The sequence below is a fragment of the Camellia sinensis genome, chromosome 5 (genome assembly GCF_055761805.1).
Source record: "Camellia sinensis isolate YWXY chromosome 5, ASM5576180v1, whole genome shotgun sequence".
In the NCBI taxonomy this organism is placed as follows: Eukaryota; Viridiplantae; Streptophyta; class Magnoliopsida; order Ericales; family Theaceae; genus Camellia; species Camellia sinensis.
The window spans coordinates 129798631-129816192 of NC_138965.1; the positions used below are offsets into that span (position 1 = coordinate 129798631).

General features: G+C 35.0%; 1 pseudogene across 1 annotated transcript; it reads left to right on the forward strand.

Annotated features, from left to right (window-relative positions):
* Positions 1-13523: 13523 nt before the first annotated feature.
* On the forward strand, positions 13524-15191 carry LOC145790859 (putative UDP-rhamnose:rhamnosyltransferase 1 pseudogene; annotated as a pseudogene). Its single transcript, XR_014330133.1, has one exon. The product of XR_014330133.1 is annotated as a putative UDP-rhamnose:rhamnosyltransferase 1 pseudogene (transcript).
* Positions 15192-17562: the final 2371 nt, after the last annotated feature.

Here is a 17562-nt window from a genome sequence, read left to right on the forward strand (position 1 = left end):
TGGTCCAGTACATAATTCACCGCACGTGTGGCCCACATGGGCACACGAGCGGCCTGTTTCAAAGAAATATATATATATATATCATACAGTTTTATTTATTTATTTATTTTTATTTACTTATTTTATATTTCTTCAAAAAAAAAATTGTGGAATTTTTGTTTGTTTATTTATTTATTTTATTTATTTATATTTACTTATTGTATTTTATTTTATTTTTTATTTATAAAAAAAATTAAAAATAAAAAAGAAGAAGAAAATAAGTCCTTTTCTTGAAGCCAAACTCTAGACCCACTCTTATCTCTTCCCAACACATTCTCTCTCCACCTCTCCTATTTCTTATCTTTGTTGCTCTCTCTCTCTCTCTCTCTCTCTAACTGACCAACTCACAAATCCATCAAGCCCCACCATCATCAACCCTTCTTCTTTCAACCTTCACCCCATCTTTTCTTACCACCACCTTCCACCACCGAAGCATCATCATCTCCTCTGATCAGCGACCTTCTGGCAGCCATTTTTTCTAGCGAATCTACATCTTCTCTTCATCTTTTCTTTTCTTCCTACTTTTTGAAGGTAATCATCCTCTTTTTGATTAGATTTATTAGTTTGCACTTGTAATATTAGTACATTGGTAGTTTAATGGTTATTTTTTAGACTTGTTCATGATCTTCATCCTCACATAAAAAAAATGAAAAATAAAAAAATGCTGCTGGAACCAGAAATCGACCACCGCACGTGTGACAATCTCCGACGCACGTGCAGCCCAAAAAAAATAAAATAAATATAATAATTTAAAAAAAAAAAACACACAACAACAACAACAATAATAATAATATAGCTTGTTACTAATAGTAATATAGTTTGTGGTTGCCTAATTTTGTATAATGTAGTTGTTTAATTTAATTGTTTAGTTAGTGGTTCTTATTTCTTTAACTTCAATTTAATTGTTAGTTTAATTAGTTAGTGGATTGTTTTTTTTTTTTTTTTAATTGTTTAGTTAGTGATTTAGTTTTATTTTTATTTAGTGATTTAATTGTTAGTTTAATTGGTTAATGGTTTAGTTTTTGTTTTTATTTTTATTTTCTATATTTTCTTATTTTATTTTATTTTTTTTCCTCTACTAACTTATTTATTTATTCCTTGTATTTCATATTTGCGTTTGTCAATTTTCTTCATGCTGAGTGTAAGTTAATTTAGGGTAGTATTCACACAAAAAAAATAAATAAATAATAAATAAAAAATAATAATTCCGATGGAGTGATGACAATGAGGTTTTGAGTGATTTGTGCATGCATGCGCTATTTGATGAGTTCTGATATAATAGGTCCACTTTGGTTGTATTGGTTGTATTATTTTGTGCAGGTATGGCTACATCGTCCTACAGAGCACCCAAACGGCCTTGCAATGCCAACATAGCCACTAGGGATATGCCAACCAACATCTGGGCACACAAATAAATTGCCTCAGACACACCATTTGACATAGCCTTTTTCGAGCACCCTAACCCACTACATGGAGTGTGCAACAACTTGAAGACTGAGGTCTACTGGGCGTTTGCAATGTTACTAAACCAGTCTATCCTCGCACTGTGTGAGTCTTTTATCAGAACATATATATCAGTGATGAGGTCCCGGGAGCCCATCTTTCCATTGTTGATAGGGTGGAGTTAGCGGTCACACCAGCTTCCATTGCTGAGGTTCTAAACTGCTCCATGGACACTATCAATGCAGAGCAGTTTTCAGTGTTCACTTGGTAACTCACAGTCCTGGCATTAGTGACCGAATTCTTTAAGGGGCGACAGGATGATGACAACTGAACCAGTATCCATCAGGCTAACTTACCACGCCGCCTCCTCTTCCTTGATGTGGTTCTCAAATATAATGTCATATCTCTCGGTCACAAGGAAAATCGGCGAGGGGACTTCCTCCACGCCTTGTATCGATTTGATTTTGAGTTTTGGGTCGGCATCCCGTCATTGATCTTTAATCAAATGGCCCATATACTAAACGAAGTCAAATCGCGCAACACCCGAGGTGGTTCTACATGGGTCCTCCCCTTCGCCAACCTCATTACAGCACTTATCAAAGGCCTAGGGACTTATCCACTCAACTCCAATGAGGTTCAGTTTCAGCCACCAACGCTTTATGCTAAAACCCAATGGCGCCAAACCATTGCTCGCCTGCCACGTACACTAGTCCTCCCCGATGCCTCGGGTAATCCTAATGATGTTTCGATAGAGCCCACTGTCGCACCAGCACCACTGTAGACCCGACTTTCTCCGCGCAACCCCCCTTTCAAAGAGGGTGTGAATTGGTCGTCCTATAGTTCGGACTCTTGTCACGGTTCTGAATCTAATCTCACAAAGTGCAATGTGAGACTGATAAACACCAAAGAGTCCAAATCTGGCAATTGGTTTTGAAAAATCAATTTTGAATCAAAAAGCGCCAAACATGGACTGCTTTGCTAGATTACAGAGTCGCCACCTAAATATTTTTATTTTTGAAAAATTTAGGAAACCCTAACTCGTGCCAAAGGCCACGTGTCCGTCATCACCAAAGTTGACTCGGCTCGGGAACTTGAGTACGAGAGGGAAAGGTCATAACATGAGCATCCCCGCTCGACCGATCAAAGATCGGCCTCTACTAACATGATATGTTGTTTTGAAAACATATGTGTTCTTATTCCAGTTATTAGCTAGCTTACTATGTGATGCGCATAGCATACAAGTATAGACTCAATCACAAGAATTGGAACAAAACAACTCATTTTTATTTTTGAAAATGGTTTGAAAATGCTACTCACAAGTAGGCTAAAGCATGGATTTGCCACCCTCAAGTGCGCTTAAAAACATGATTTGCCACTTCGCAAAGTGGGCTTAAAACTCACAGCCATCGAGCTGTTCCAATTCAGGCAATCAAGCCTTCATCCAGAGGCATTTATGCAGTTTATTAGTTAAGCAAATAGCCTCATGGAAAGCATGATAACATGGAAACACTCACACTCATGCAAGGATGCTAAAGCGTAAACACTTACAGTGTACTCCGAGCCAAAACAGAAAACTAGTTAGAAATCATGCATGATCCTAGTTTATGTTAAGATGCCTAATGCAACACATGCAAAATGCAACTAAATAGGCTCGACTATCTAAGATGGCATACGAACGCAACACTTGATAATATGCTTTGAAACATGTATTCAAGTAGGTATTAAAATACAATGCAATTTGAATGATGCGCCGAGCCCAGTGCATGCAAGACAGATGAATGATGCACGTATGCAAGCATAAGGTATGCTAACCAAAATATGCCCTAAACTAACCATCGAAAGCAGATAAATAAAAGGGAGAAAGAAGTGGGGTTGGAAGACATGCACACACGCACGCACCTTTATTACAACATTAATTCACCCTCTCGAAAGAGGGTCCGAATAAACAAGCCAACTAGCTACGCTAATTAAGCTAACTATTATAAACCAACTAATTAACTAATCTAGCTAATTAATTATTACAAACCGAATTGAAACTAGCTATGCTAAGCTAATTAGAATATTGCAGAGATGAATTAAATTAGCTAAGCACATTAACTAATTAATTACAAAACCGATAAATTAACTAGCTAAGTAAAGCGGTAAAAATGGCCTCGAAGGGAAGGAGACATGCATGCTCGGTGTGCTTCGCCCGAAAATGCATTGCCTTGCCATGAGTTGCCTCTGTTTGCACTCGCGGTGATCTCAGAACATCATACTGTGATAACCCTCACCACTGATTAGTGCTAATCTATTATTAAGCATGTTAACTGACTGATTAACCGAAATTCTGAACTGATTGATTGAGTGTATTAGTTTAAATGCATGTCTATCTGTTTGACTGCTAAATTATCTATTCATGTTTTATGTTTTAAACAGTAAATTGAAGGCCTTATTGGCGGCCGAATCTGAAATTGATTAGTGTTTCATGTTAATTAGAATTTATGTGATTTTATGGAATATTTAATTGAAAGTTGATTTGGTATGATTAATTTGGATTAAATAGTGTTGAATTACAATAGTTGGACTTATTTACCTTAGTGCCATTAAGTGGACTTTGCTAGACCAAATGTTTAGTCTTGCTTTACATGTGTTGGCCTCACTTTTCATCATCCTTCTTGGGAGACCAAACGTGAGAGAGAGAGCTAGAGAGTTGGATAAGAGCTTGAGTTCTTTATATTTGCTTGGAGTCTTGAAGATTTTGGAGTGAGATTGCATATTTGAGCTTCTACATTTGAAATTGGAGACCTAAGGCAGGACATTTACCTTCTTGTTTGTGAATTCAAGTTAGTTCTTGCATGGTTCATGGTATATAGGAGCCTAAGGTCATAAATTGGTCTTAAATTGTTGAATTGAAGCTTGAATCATGCATGCATGTGCATATCTTGAAGTTTAGAGTTATTTTCATGGAAATTATTGCATGCATGTCCCTATTATTGTTATAATCCATGAATTCACCATGTTTTTGGAAGGATTGGCTCATTTGATCTTGATTTTGAAGCTTTAAATTCATATAAGCTCATGCATGCTACATTTGAGTCATGTTCTTGAAGTTTATTTGAAAATGGTATTTAATTGAACTACCTTTGGGCTTTGATTTCTCAAATTAATCTTCAAAACATGTTATACTATGAGTTTACAAGTGTTTTCTAGAAAATTAGCCCAAAAGAATCGATTTTGGTACATTTAAAGTTGATTTTGAGCTTGAGGTTCAAATCTGGAAATTCCAGATTTTGGACTCACGCTCGAGCAAGGAACTCCACGCTCGAGCGTACGCCCTGTGTTCATGCAGTCCGCTCGAGAGAGGAAAGTGGCGCTCGAGCGTGAAATGCATGTATCCAGCACTTTGCATGTGTTTACAGTCTGCTCGAGCGAGCACTTGTGTCTCACGCTCGAGCAAGGGTCGAGCGCCCGTCGAGCATAAATTTCACCCATCCAGTACTTTTACAGTTCGCTCAAGCGAGGAAAGTCACGCTCGAGCGGAGCTCCTTTGTCTACATGTCCGCTAGAGCGTAGAAAGCCACGCTCGAGCGAGACCCCTGTTTTCTGAAAATTCTAAAAAGTGTTTTTATGTACATCCTTGCATCCTCATTCCATCCTAGGCATTCCTAGGCCTAGTCTAAGGCATCTTAATGAGGATATTGATGTAGAAACACACCGAGGCAAATTAGGGATTAAGTTATTGTTTCCCAACTGTGTAGCTTAGTGTGTGTGTTCATTCTGTAACTGTAGGGTTGGCATCCAAGGGCGCTCTAGCTGCTTATAGCCCAGTGCTCTGTGAGTAACTATGTTGTAAAGATATGTTCAATTGAGATTATTTTCTGAATAAATGACTGTACTGCTTTATGAAATGACACTGTTTACTGAATGAATGTTTGTCCTATTTGTGAACTGTATTCGTGGCATCCATAGCAATTTACTATTACTGAACTGTTACTACTACTGTTACAGAGATCTTTGTCGGTTCCCATGTTGGAGCCACTACTGTTTACTGATATGATGGCCATTAACTGACTGTTCGGTCTGTTAAGACCTACTATACTGTCTTGCTATTGGATGTACCACATATGACTATTATAGTTTCCGAATGACTGTTATGGCATGAATTATGAGCCGCAAACTGAACGACTGATATACTGATAAACGACTGTTTTCAATACTGAAAGGACATTCATTCTTAACCCCTTTACGCATATGTTATTCACTGGGTTTTAGCTTACTGTTTATATATATATATATATATATGTAAGTGTTCAAGCACCGGATCGGAGCTAGGGGCGTGGGGTTTAAACTCCCTTTTTGTCAAGCCAACCAACGTGGCTCACTGCGAGGTTCCAAGTGCTGCCAAGCTAAGGCTGCTTCGGGGTGTTTTAAATTTCCCTTTTCTGTCTCTGTTTTGTATAGACTGTATAAACTGTTACTGTATTGTTATGTCAGGGATTTGGTCCCTAACTTGAATACGTGGATATGATATATGTACATACTGTTATGATTTGAATGTGTATATGTATGAGAAGTCTTTTTGCATACAGACTGTCACAGCTCATTGGACATATTTTATTATTATTTTGGCTTCCGCCAGCCCCTGTACTCTGTATTATTGTTATTACTGTTAAGCAGGCCTTTGGTAATCACGGATTACTGGCCGGTTACGGTGTTAAACCCATAGGGGCGAGTTTGGATCGTGACACATACGAACTTCCAGATTGCATCTGCCCCAACACAGGAACACTTTGGACAATTTCCTTACAGGTAGCCGGCCGGCCACCTCAACTGGCCCGCCGGCCGGCCAGTACAAGTGGTCGGTAGGCTAGTGCAAGTGGCCGGCCGGCCACTTCTCTTTCCAGAATTGTGTCTTTGCTGCAACAGAGAGCAACAAAGCCAAGACAATGTATTTGGCAAGACATGTGTGTACAACCACTCCACCCATCATGTCTCAAGCTCAAAGGAGTGTGTTATTTGGCTCTCAAGCTACCAACCAAGCATCTCTACGCATGATGGCCCAAGAACCAAGTTTGTACAAGCTTTAGTGAATGCGAACATAAGACTCAAAGTGTCGTCACCCTATCATGCATGATCAAGGGTGACAACGGCCAAGAAACGCGACACATTTCATCACTTTGAGTATGAAACATGCCACATTTCTTGTGTTTGGATTAACGTCCGATCCAAACACATGCAATGCAACACACATATGTTATCTTGGCATGTTTTACTTTGCTCAATTCTTGTTTACTCATTTTAGCTTACCAATTAGTCCATTAATCGGTTAAGTTCAATGTGCAAAGTCCTCTAATTTGAAAGACAACCTAAGCTTTGAGTGCCCTGAGCATGAAGAAAGTATCATGCTAGTAGAAATCCTCAAGGGAGGATTAAAACCATTAGACATGAATGCCTCAAGTTCATGTTCAAGCCAACAAGGGGCTTAAGGCCACTTTCAAGGTGAATGAAAGTTTAAAACAATGGAGTGCAATGACATATATTTTAGCACTGAAATAGTATGCTAAGTGACTTAAAACCATGCAAACAAGCCATGTAATGCATATTGAAAAGCTTAAGCATCAAAGCTAGTGAAGTGCATTACACTAGAAGCATGCAATATCAAGCTCAAATAGCCAAACCAACTCAAAATAGAGCTACATCATGCCAAATCAGTGGCCTAATCATGCTGAAATTGAAGCATAACAAGTGAGAAAATCATGCTCCTTTGTTAGCTCGCAAGCAAGGCTCAAGGCACAACCCTTAAAAGCAATGAAAGAGTACAATACATGAGCATATGACAGAGATTATGATGCTGAAATTACATGTTAAATGATGCTATAACATACAATCATCACATACACAACATGTTAAAGGCCTCAAAACTCAAAGCTAGTCAAGGCCCTTTACACTATAACCATACAAGGCAAGCCTCAAAGGACCAAGGCCACTCAAAACAGAGTTGAAGCATGCTAAAACATTAGTAAAAACATGTTGAGACAGAGCTAATACATGCTAGAATGATGGAGTAACTCTTTAGGCATTCAAGGCTATTAAGCAAGATTACACAATAAGTGTAAGAAGTAAGTAACTAATGACTAAACCAGCCTAAAATAGAGTTATAGCATGTCCAAAAAGTCACAAAAACATGCTGGAACTAAGCTTCAAAAGGGGAGAAACACATGCTCATTTGGTAGGCCATCAACACATACAAGCAAGACAAGAGGAGAGGGGACCACCCCCTCCCATTTTGGACCACAAAACCACCTTTCCACCACTGAAATCCTTCTAGAGTTCAGTGGTTAAAGGGCCATAAGGAGATGGTTTCAAAAGCTTTAAAGGATGGCCTAAAAGCTTAGCAAATAAGTAATGAAAGAGGTTGGATCACCCCTAACTCCAACAAGGCTTCAAACCACCATTTTAAACACTTCAAAATAGAGGTTTTTGTAGTTGACAAGTAGGCCTAAAACAACATGCAAAGGTGGCCAAGAGAATGTACAAAAATAAGCTTAAAAGGGGGAAGAAGCTTACCCTTGAAGAACAGCAGCAAGACAGCAACAATTCTAAGCCAAAACAAAGTCTAAGACCTCAAATCAAGCTTCAATAGACCTCAGCTCCAAAGTGAAGGTGTTTGATTAGGTGTCTTAGTGCAAATATGTGAAGAAAACACACCCTTAAGCTCAATATAGCACAATAGAGAGAGAGAGAGAAAGAGAGATTTCAGTTTTGAGATTTTTTGAACCCCTCTAAAAGGGGAGGGACCTATATAGACGAAGCAAGCAAAAGCTTGCTTAACAAGCTAAAAGCTTGTTTCCATCCCTCCATACACGTGTATGTAGGATGAGTTCAGTGAGCCACAGCTGGCTCAAAAGATCTGAAAATATCTAAAAAGGAGAAAAATTGGCCGCCGGCCAGTTAAGGTGGCCGGCCGACTATTCCAAGTAGCCTACAAGAGAGAAAAGTTGCATTTTTGTAAACTGACTTCTACACATACCGGGAGTCGAGCCAGGAGCGGTTTGATCAGCTTGGCACTAGGGTTTATGATGAGGCATTCAAGACTCGAACGCTGATGCATGCCTTATTTAAGCAGCATTTTCCACCACCGCCGGATCCAAATCAATGATATCCATTTTCTTTTCTTTATTTTATTTCTTATGTATTTGTGTTTTGTTTTATTTTATTTCTCTTTTCTTTTTATATAGTACAGTCAAAAAAACAAAACAAAACCAAAATAGAGTGTGTGTGTGTGTGTGTGTGCGCGCGTGTATGCGTGTGTGTGCTTGTATGTTTGGTGTGTCCTTGCCTCGCTGGATGTGCGTCTACGTCATCTGGTAAGATTCCCTCTCTCTCGTTTTACTATCTACTTTACAATTGCTTACATTGAGGACAATGTTGTATTCTAGTTGGGAGGTGAGGGTTTTTATAAAAACAATTCATGTTTGTACTTGTTGCACTTGATTGCACCACTTTACTTGATGTTCACTTTGTGCTAGTATGGTGGTGATATAAGCACATGTTAATTAGGGAACATAGTGGGCTTGTATGAAAAGGGTTTATTAAGTAAATACTCGCATGTGATGTTTGCACTAGGAGAATTGTTTGTGTTTGTGGTATTAGTACACTTGTCATAAGTATGCCTTGATTCACATGAACACACTTTCATAGCAGTGACCTCTCTATTCTAATTCTTAGTGTACATCATTGATAATTGCTAGTGTTGTAGAAAAGAATAAATGAGTAGCCTTGATTCACACACACACACACACACACACACACACACACAAACCGTTGACTTGTTTGGGTTTATAGCCTTTTTAACTTAAGTTATTAAGCCCGTAGGGGTGTCTCTACACCTAGTGCCCTAAAACCGTCTAGTTTGGGAGTTATTGGCCCAATACTTGCTACATGGATTAATTAGAAAGCTTAAGGGGCCTAGACATTGCACAGTTAAGGAAAAATAATGACTTGTTCGGATCTGTAGCCTTTTCAGCTCGAGTTATTAAACCCATAGGGGTATAGCCACGTGTGTTTCTGTACCAACTAATAATTTTTTGCCACGAGTGTCCATGTACAAACTAATAATTTTTAGTGAAATAACTTAGTGATGTAGAGAAAAAAAAAACTATAAAAATATAGAGGATGCAAATGATTTTGTGATGGGGTGAAAAGCCTTACACTCCTCCATCTTTGCGTAATTTCATTTTATGTCCAACAACTTATAACTAATTCCCAACCGTACCTAACCTGGACAGAGGGATGGTGTTGTGCCGAAAGGCATAGTAGCCTGTTGTCAGGTCTCTCGAGAGTTTATCCTGAGTCTATTTTGATGATTTAAATCGTTCACATTGTATGATTTGTCGAATAGATTATCCATAAAAAAAAAATCAAATTAATTGGATATATGTAGCCCTATAACAAAAGTACATTTGATTTTTAAAAATAAACGGTTAATATAGTTTTAATAATTTTTTTAAAAATAATTAGTAGTTGATCATAGAGTTAACTTAATTTTTTTTGCAATGACGATATACTCGACAAACTCTACAATATAAACAATTCGGTTTATCAAAATAAATCTAGGATAAACTCCCACAAACCCTTACAACAAGAGTTGTGTAAAATACTGCAAAATTCGTTAAAATCGCACCAATTCGCATTGTTCTAACCGGGTTTAAATTTTAAAAATTATAATTCACCTTCTAATTTATCAAAAAAACACTCACATTATAATTTGTCAATTTGTTAATCTATCGCTCTGCCATTCCATGTATTAATTTACTTCTAAACAATCCCTGCGCCAGCCCACGCCAAAAGAAGGTTGATGACTTTACGGGTAACGATAGTTGTTTCCACTTAAAAAGTCACACATTCTCCCTCTCTCTTTATTTTCTCTTTCTCTCTCTAAAAAAGAAAAAAAAAAAAAACAGTCCAAACAACCATTCACGGCCACTCATAAAAAACATTTTTTAGAAAATTTTATTTTTTTATTTTTCGTATTTTTTTATTTTTATTGAATTTTTTTAATATTTTAAATAATTTTTTTATTTTTTAAATACACTTAACATAAATACACTTAAAAAATAAAAAAATTATAAAAAAATCTTTTAAAAATTTACTAAATATCAAAAATATAAAAATACAAGAATTCAGTACATTTTTTGTATTTTTATATATTTATTAATTTTTAAAAAATTTTTTGCACTAATTTTTTACTTTTTAAATACATCTAAGTAAGATGCATCTAAAAAAGTAAAAAAAAAATGTTTAAAATTTAAAAAATATTCACTAAAAACAAAAAAATACGAAAATCAAAAAAGTTAATTTTAAAAAAATTTAATGCAGAAAACTCAAACCAAACACACTGAATAAGATTCACTCATAATTATTCAAGTAATTCGGCAGTACACATACTACTCCGTATTATTATAATTAATAAAGAAGACAAGTAAATGAAGTATTATATTAAGTAATTGAAAAATATAAGAAAATATAAATTAATTAAAAGTATAAATACGTGACATTTTAAAAATGGGTTTGGCTTTCGTCCAGTTCAAGATCGGACTAGATCATGCTATTGGACATGTGGAGATCCATCACGTGTCCCGTTTTGATAATTCGAACCGTTCAATATGTATAACTCATCGAGCACTATATGCCTGTAAAAAATCACGTTGATTGGATATCAATAGCTATGTGATCAAATCAGTTTTGTATAAAAAATGGACGGAGAATAAATTAACGGTTGACAAAAAACTGTTTTGATCACATAGTTATCGATATCCGATCAACTTAATTTTTTACAACCATATAATACTCTACACATTAACGATTTGGATTATCAAAATGGGACCCGTAATAGGCCCCATGGGCCCAACACGATCTAATCCGATCTTAAACTGGACGAAAGCCGAACCCTTTAAGAATATTTTATAATTTCCCTAAATAAACTAACATGCACCCCATTTGTGCATAATTATTTTTGATCATTTGAATTTATTTGTAATTCCTCCATTAAATAACCATGTTAACCACTATACCAAATTTGCGTTTAAACATAAATAAGGTTAAAATTATTAAAAGTTTTGTAAAAATTTTAAAAAAGTATTTAGTATTTTAAATTAGACTTTATTGATTAAAAAATTATAGTACATAATAAAATAGAGCAATGTTATACATAATTATATTTTTTATTTTATTTTCTTATTTTTAGATACAAAATAAAGGGCTCATATCAATAAATATACATAAAACCCACTCACTTGTATCTAAAAATGGAAAAAAAAAATAATAAAAAAGATTATATATAATATTTTTCAATAAAGTATAAGTGCATGCAACCTTACTATTTACCAATTCTTTCAGCCAAAAAAAAGAAAGTATTGCAATTCGCGTCTAAAAGTTAAATTCATTTTCTAAACTAAATAATGTGATTTTTTTTTATTAAAATATCTATGTTAATTCTCTTTGTTATTTGTTTTCTAATCATTAACTAATCTTATTTATACATTATCCGATGTAAAGTGTAGAAAGTAAAAATTTAAAAAGTAAACATCTATATCATTTTTTGAAAAAAAATTAAGTAAATTTTAAATAAATGAAACAATCACAAAGGATTCATTTGCCTTTTTAGTTTTTTGATTTTTTTAATTATTTTAGTCTGAGGTTAAAAAATTTCGTTTGGAAATAGTTTTTGATTTTTTTAACTTTTTTATGAGATAAAAAATATAATAATTATAAATTTAATTTGATATTTTATTTTTTGTGACTAAAAAATTATTTTATTTTTTATGACTTCTTTAGTTTAAAAAGCCCAAATTTTAACTTTTCAAACGAAGCGAAAATAATTCATAAGGGACGAATTTTTTCTCATGTGATTCTAACACATAAAAGAATACTCGCTCGCACCAAGTACAACCATGAGCTCTGATTAAAAATATATATATATATATATATATATATATAAAAGTACAACAATGCGCTTGTACTACACATTAACAAAAAAAAAAAAAAAAATTAGAACGAAAATATAATTATTTGACTGCTACTTCTTCACCAACAGGTTATTTACAATGTTTTAAATAAGTATATTTTTTAAATTTTTTATAAAATATGAGTTGAATTTAAAATGATGTGGTAGAGAGGTGATATGACTTAAATAAAATAATATGAGATCTTATTTGTCATAACTTAAAAAAAGTCAAAAAGTTATTATTTTATTTAAATCGCATCATCTTATTTAAGTCACATAACTTATCTATCACATCACTTTAAACCCACCCAACTCATATTTCATAAAAATTTAAAAAATATACTTATTTAGATCATTCCAAACCACTCCTTAAATAGGATAGTAATTTTTTGACTTTTTTAGGAGATGGCAAACCTAACCTAAATGCCCTCCCAAACAAAACATAAAAAAATAAGATAGCATTTGATTTATCTTTTAAAACTCAACTCTATTTTTAAATTATGATTTAACTGAAACATGTTAATTAAATATATTTTTAAAATACAATTTAAAATTATTTTAAAAGCCCTGCCTTTACTTTATTATTATTATTATTAATCAATCAATCAGTTATTTTTTCTCTCTCACCTCTTCTCTCTCCTCTCACATTTTTCCACATTCTATATATTAATTAATTAAAAAAATTAAAAATCATTCTAAAATTATTTTCAATATTTATAACCAAACAATTTTTTTTTATTCAAATCATAATTCAAAAACTCAAAATTCAAAATATAATTCTCCACTCAAATCATAATTTTGAAACTAAAGTTTTGTTTGGCATTGGCCACGGTAGCCAACTATTTTGTGTTGAGACTTTTTTAGCTTGCGTTTTTTAGCTTCGCTTGGTTTTTGTTTTTGAGTTTTTTTAACTTTTATGAGAGAAAAAATGTAAGATTATAATTTAAATGTGACATTTTATTTTACTAACTTATATAATTTATTTTATTTTTTTATATTTTTTTTAATCCTAAAATATTTATCAAAGGAGGACTAAACCAAACGGATCCAAGTTTCTTTCTATCCAGACTATGCCACTCAAGCTCCAAACAAACAATGGAGAGAGACATTCACGCAGCCCTTGTACCGTTCGTCGCATTCGGCCACTTAATGCCATTTTACGAGCTGTCTATCGCCTTAGCCAAAGCCGGTATTCACGTCTCCTTCATCTCTACCCGAAACAACATTCAGAGACTCCCTCAACTCCCTCCCCATTTGTCATCCCTCATCACCTTCGTCCCCCTTTCGTGGTCGACGGTGGGCTCGAACCTTCTCCCAGAAGGTATGGAGGCCACCGTCGACATCCCCGCCGACAATGTCGAGCACTTAATGGCCGCCTTCGATCTCCTCAAACACCCCTTTAAGCAATTCGTTATTGAACAATCACCCGATTGGATCATCTCAGACTTCGTTTCTTACTGGACTGTTGATGTAGCCAAGGAGTGCCATATCCCTCTCGTCATCTTCTCTGCTTTCTCTGCCGCCACCAATGTGTTCTTCGGCCCACCGGAATATTTATCCGGTAATGGCCAGAGAAGACTGAGGTCGTCGCCGGAGGACTTGACGTCGCCGCCGTGGTGGGTCAGTTTCCGATCATCGGTACATTATCGTCGTTATGAAGCAATCGGAGCCATTGCTGGGTTCTACACAGCAAATGCCTCGGGAATCTCGGGTGCCGAGCGAGTCGGTAGAACACTTGATGGGTGTCGAGCTTTGGCGATTCGGAGTTGCAGCGAGTTTGAAGGTGAGTATTTTGATTTGTTCGGGAAGATCATGGGTAATAAGAGGGTGATTCCGACTGGCGTACTTTTGCGCCAAAAACCCAACAAAACACCCATTGTCGCCGCGCATAACGGGGAGTGGAGTAAGATCTTCGAATGGCTCGACGAACAGAAACCCAAATCGGTGGTGTTTGTTGGGTTCGGAAGCGAGTGTAAACTCTCCAGAGACCAAGTTTACGAGATAGCCTCTGGGTTAGAGTCATCGGAACTGCCATTTTTGTGGGCTCTGAGAAAACCCAGTTGGGCTTCCGACGATCTCGACACTATGCCGCCGGATTTCAGTCGCCGGACCTCCGGCAGAGGCAAAGTCTGCATTGGATGGGCACCGCAGATCGAGATTCTGGCTCACCCATCAATCGGAGGATCGTTGTTTCACGCCGGTTGGGGTTCAGTGATCGAAATATTACAATTCGGGCATTGTATGGTTGTTTTGCCACTGATCGTCGATCAGCCATTGAACGCGAGGTTGTTGGTGGAGAAAGGTTTGGCAATTGAAGTGGAGAGAGGTGAAGATGGGTCGTTTTGCGGGAATGACATAGCTCTCTGTCTGAGAAAAGCTATGGCTTCCAAGGAAGGAGACGAAATGAGGACTCGGGTAGAGAAAGCTGCTGTGATTTTCAGGGATCAAAAGCTGCATCATCAGTACGTTGATGAGTTTGTTGAGTATCTCAAAAATGGGAAGTGAGATATGGGGCTTTAAAGGTAAATAAATGAACTGTTAGTTTGTGTGGATTGAATGTTGTGGAGATAATGAGAGAAACAATGAAAAATGGGAAAGTGTGATTTGGGCGTTTAACACTTCTAACACAGTTTTTTCTTCCATTTCGAGATGAAAAATCTTGGTCTCCAATTTTTTCAATTGTATATTATTGTGATTCTCCATACTAAAATTGTTCATTAGATGATAATATTGTCTACTAATATTAGTATAGCAAAAGTTAACTTCTTATGTGATTATTTTTAAGTAGGAGCGCAATTCAAACAGGTTTCAACTCAAGCAATCCGAGTTTAGTATGAAATTTTTTAATATTTCAACAACATATGTTTTGAATTTGGAAATTTGAAGACTGGACTTTTCAAAGATATTAGGTAACTGGAGCAACTCAAAATCGAATGATATATGTAGTTGTGTTTTGAAAAGTTAGTAAAAAGTTAATTTTTTGACTTTTTGATTTTTTTAGTATTTTTTGGACAAAAAGTTAGGTTTTTTTGGGTAAAAAAGTTGATTTTTTTGACTAAAAACATTAAAAAGTCAAAAAATTGATTTTTTTTAGCCTCTTTCCAAATTGAGCCGTAAATATAAATATAAATATATATTAAATATATATAAATTATTGATTGTTGGATATTGTTAGAATAATCTGAATTTTTTTTTTATCGTATTTATTATATATGCATATCATATACACAAATAACAAAATGCAAAACTCTTTTCTTTCCATCTTGCCACTCAAAATTGATAAAAGACCACCACAGCAGCACACCATTTCCTCAACAATGTTAAGTGGTCACAAATTCTATAGCTCAAATGGCTCAAAACATTCAAAATGATGTCGTTTTGCGTGTAAAACGATGCAAAACGAGATGACGTCGTTTTACGTGTAAAACGACGCAAAACGACGTCGTTTTGACAGTTTTCAGCCATTTGAGCCACATAATTTGTGGCCACCAAGTATTTTCCACCATTTCCTCGGATCTCATTTCTCTGTCTTACACCAATGCATTTCTTCGTATCTCATTTCCCTCTCTTTCATCAAAAAAATGTCGATAACGTTTAATTTTAATAAATAAATTAGCCTACCTAGTAAAGGGCTTCCGCATCAGTTTTAATAAATATTAAGTCAAATTAAAACTTAAAATTTACTTTTATTATTTTAATTAGTTACATTTTTAGTATTCATTGTATCAAACTCTTTATTTTAATTCAATCTTATTAAAATATTAATTTCTTATTGTATTTATTATTCTTTATTTTTTTTATTAAATTGATGAGGTGCTATCCAAACAATTCTAAAAAAAAAAAAAAAAAATGTTATTGACCTGTCGGTTGACCGACCGGTCAATCGGTTAGATTAATTTTCTACATTTTTTCTTCTTCTGCTACAAGCACTCATGGGACATCTGGTGAGATATCTGGGGAGACATCCGGGTGGACGACTGGTTCAAAGATTTTGGCCCAATTTTGCTCCAAAAAATATAATAAAAATCATGTAACTAATTGTTGAGGCACTATAACAAATTTAACAAAAAATTAATTTACAAAAAATTTGTTAAGCTTAATGGAAGAAATAATTTTGTGATTTACTAATTATATTTTATCTTTTCCTTATTTTAACTATGCTGATGCCAATGCTCTAAGGGTGTTCAATCAATCCAAACCGATTTAATTGTAGCACGGACGGTTTTGAAGCCCTGAACGGTCAGTTGCGGGTTTTTTTTTTTTTTTTTTTTTTTTTTTTTTTTGTAACAAACAAAACGTAGAAAATGTATTGAGGAGGAGAAGTCATTACAACTTGATGAAGACGAGAACGGTCGGCTCCAGTTTGCAAATTTCAAATTTTATTGAGATTCGGTCGAGTGTCGGTTTTAGCAAAATTGAAATTGAATTGATCTGACCGTAATTAATTTATATTTTATATTTATTTGTGTGTTGTCATTTGATAGGTTATTACAAATTTACAAAGGTTTTTATCTTTTCAAGACTTCGACACTTATCTTTCCAAGACATTGATTACACCACAAACTCATTAGGTTAGTGTCAAAAATTCTGTATTCAATGTCTCAAAAATAATTGAGATCATTAATTAGTGATAATATTAATAATGTGGTAGTAGATCTCACTCATTGTTATAGTATTGCTGGGCTTTGTTTTTTTTTTTTAAGTATGTGTCAACTCATTAATTGTGCTTTAGAGCACCACTTTTAGTGATATGTAACATTACTGTTCAATGCACATCACCGTTCTATTTCTTCTCTCTCTCTCTTTTTTGAACTACTCTTTCTCTCAAAAACTCGACGACACCCCACTCTCTCTCTCTCTTTTGTAGTGTTTGAGAAGTTAGTAAAAAGTTAATTTTTTAGTTTTTTGGCTTTTTTGTGACTTTTTTGGCTAAACAAGTTAGTTTTTTTTTTTTTTTTTATTGAAAAAACTAAAAAATCAAAAAATTAGCTTTTTTAGTTTCTTCCCAAAGTGCCCCTCAATTCATCACTAATTGTTCTTTAATTTCTCTCTCAAATACCCAAATAAATCACGACTTTTGAATTCTAGAACTC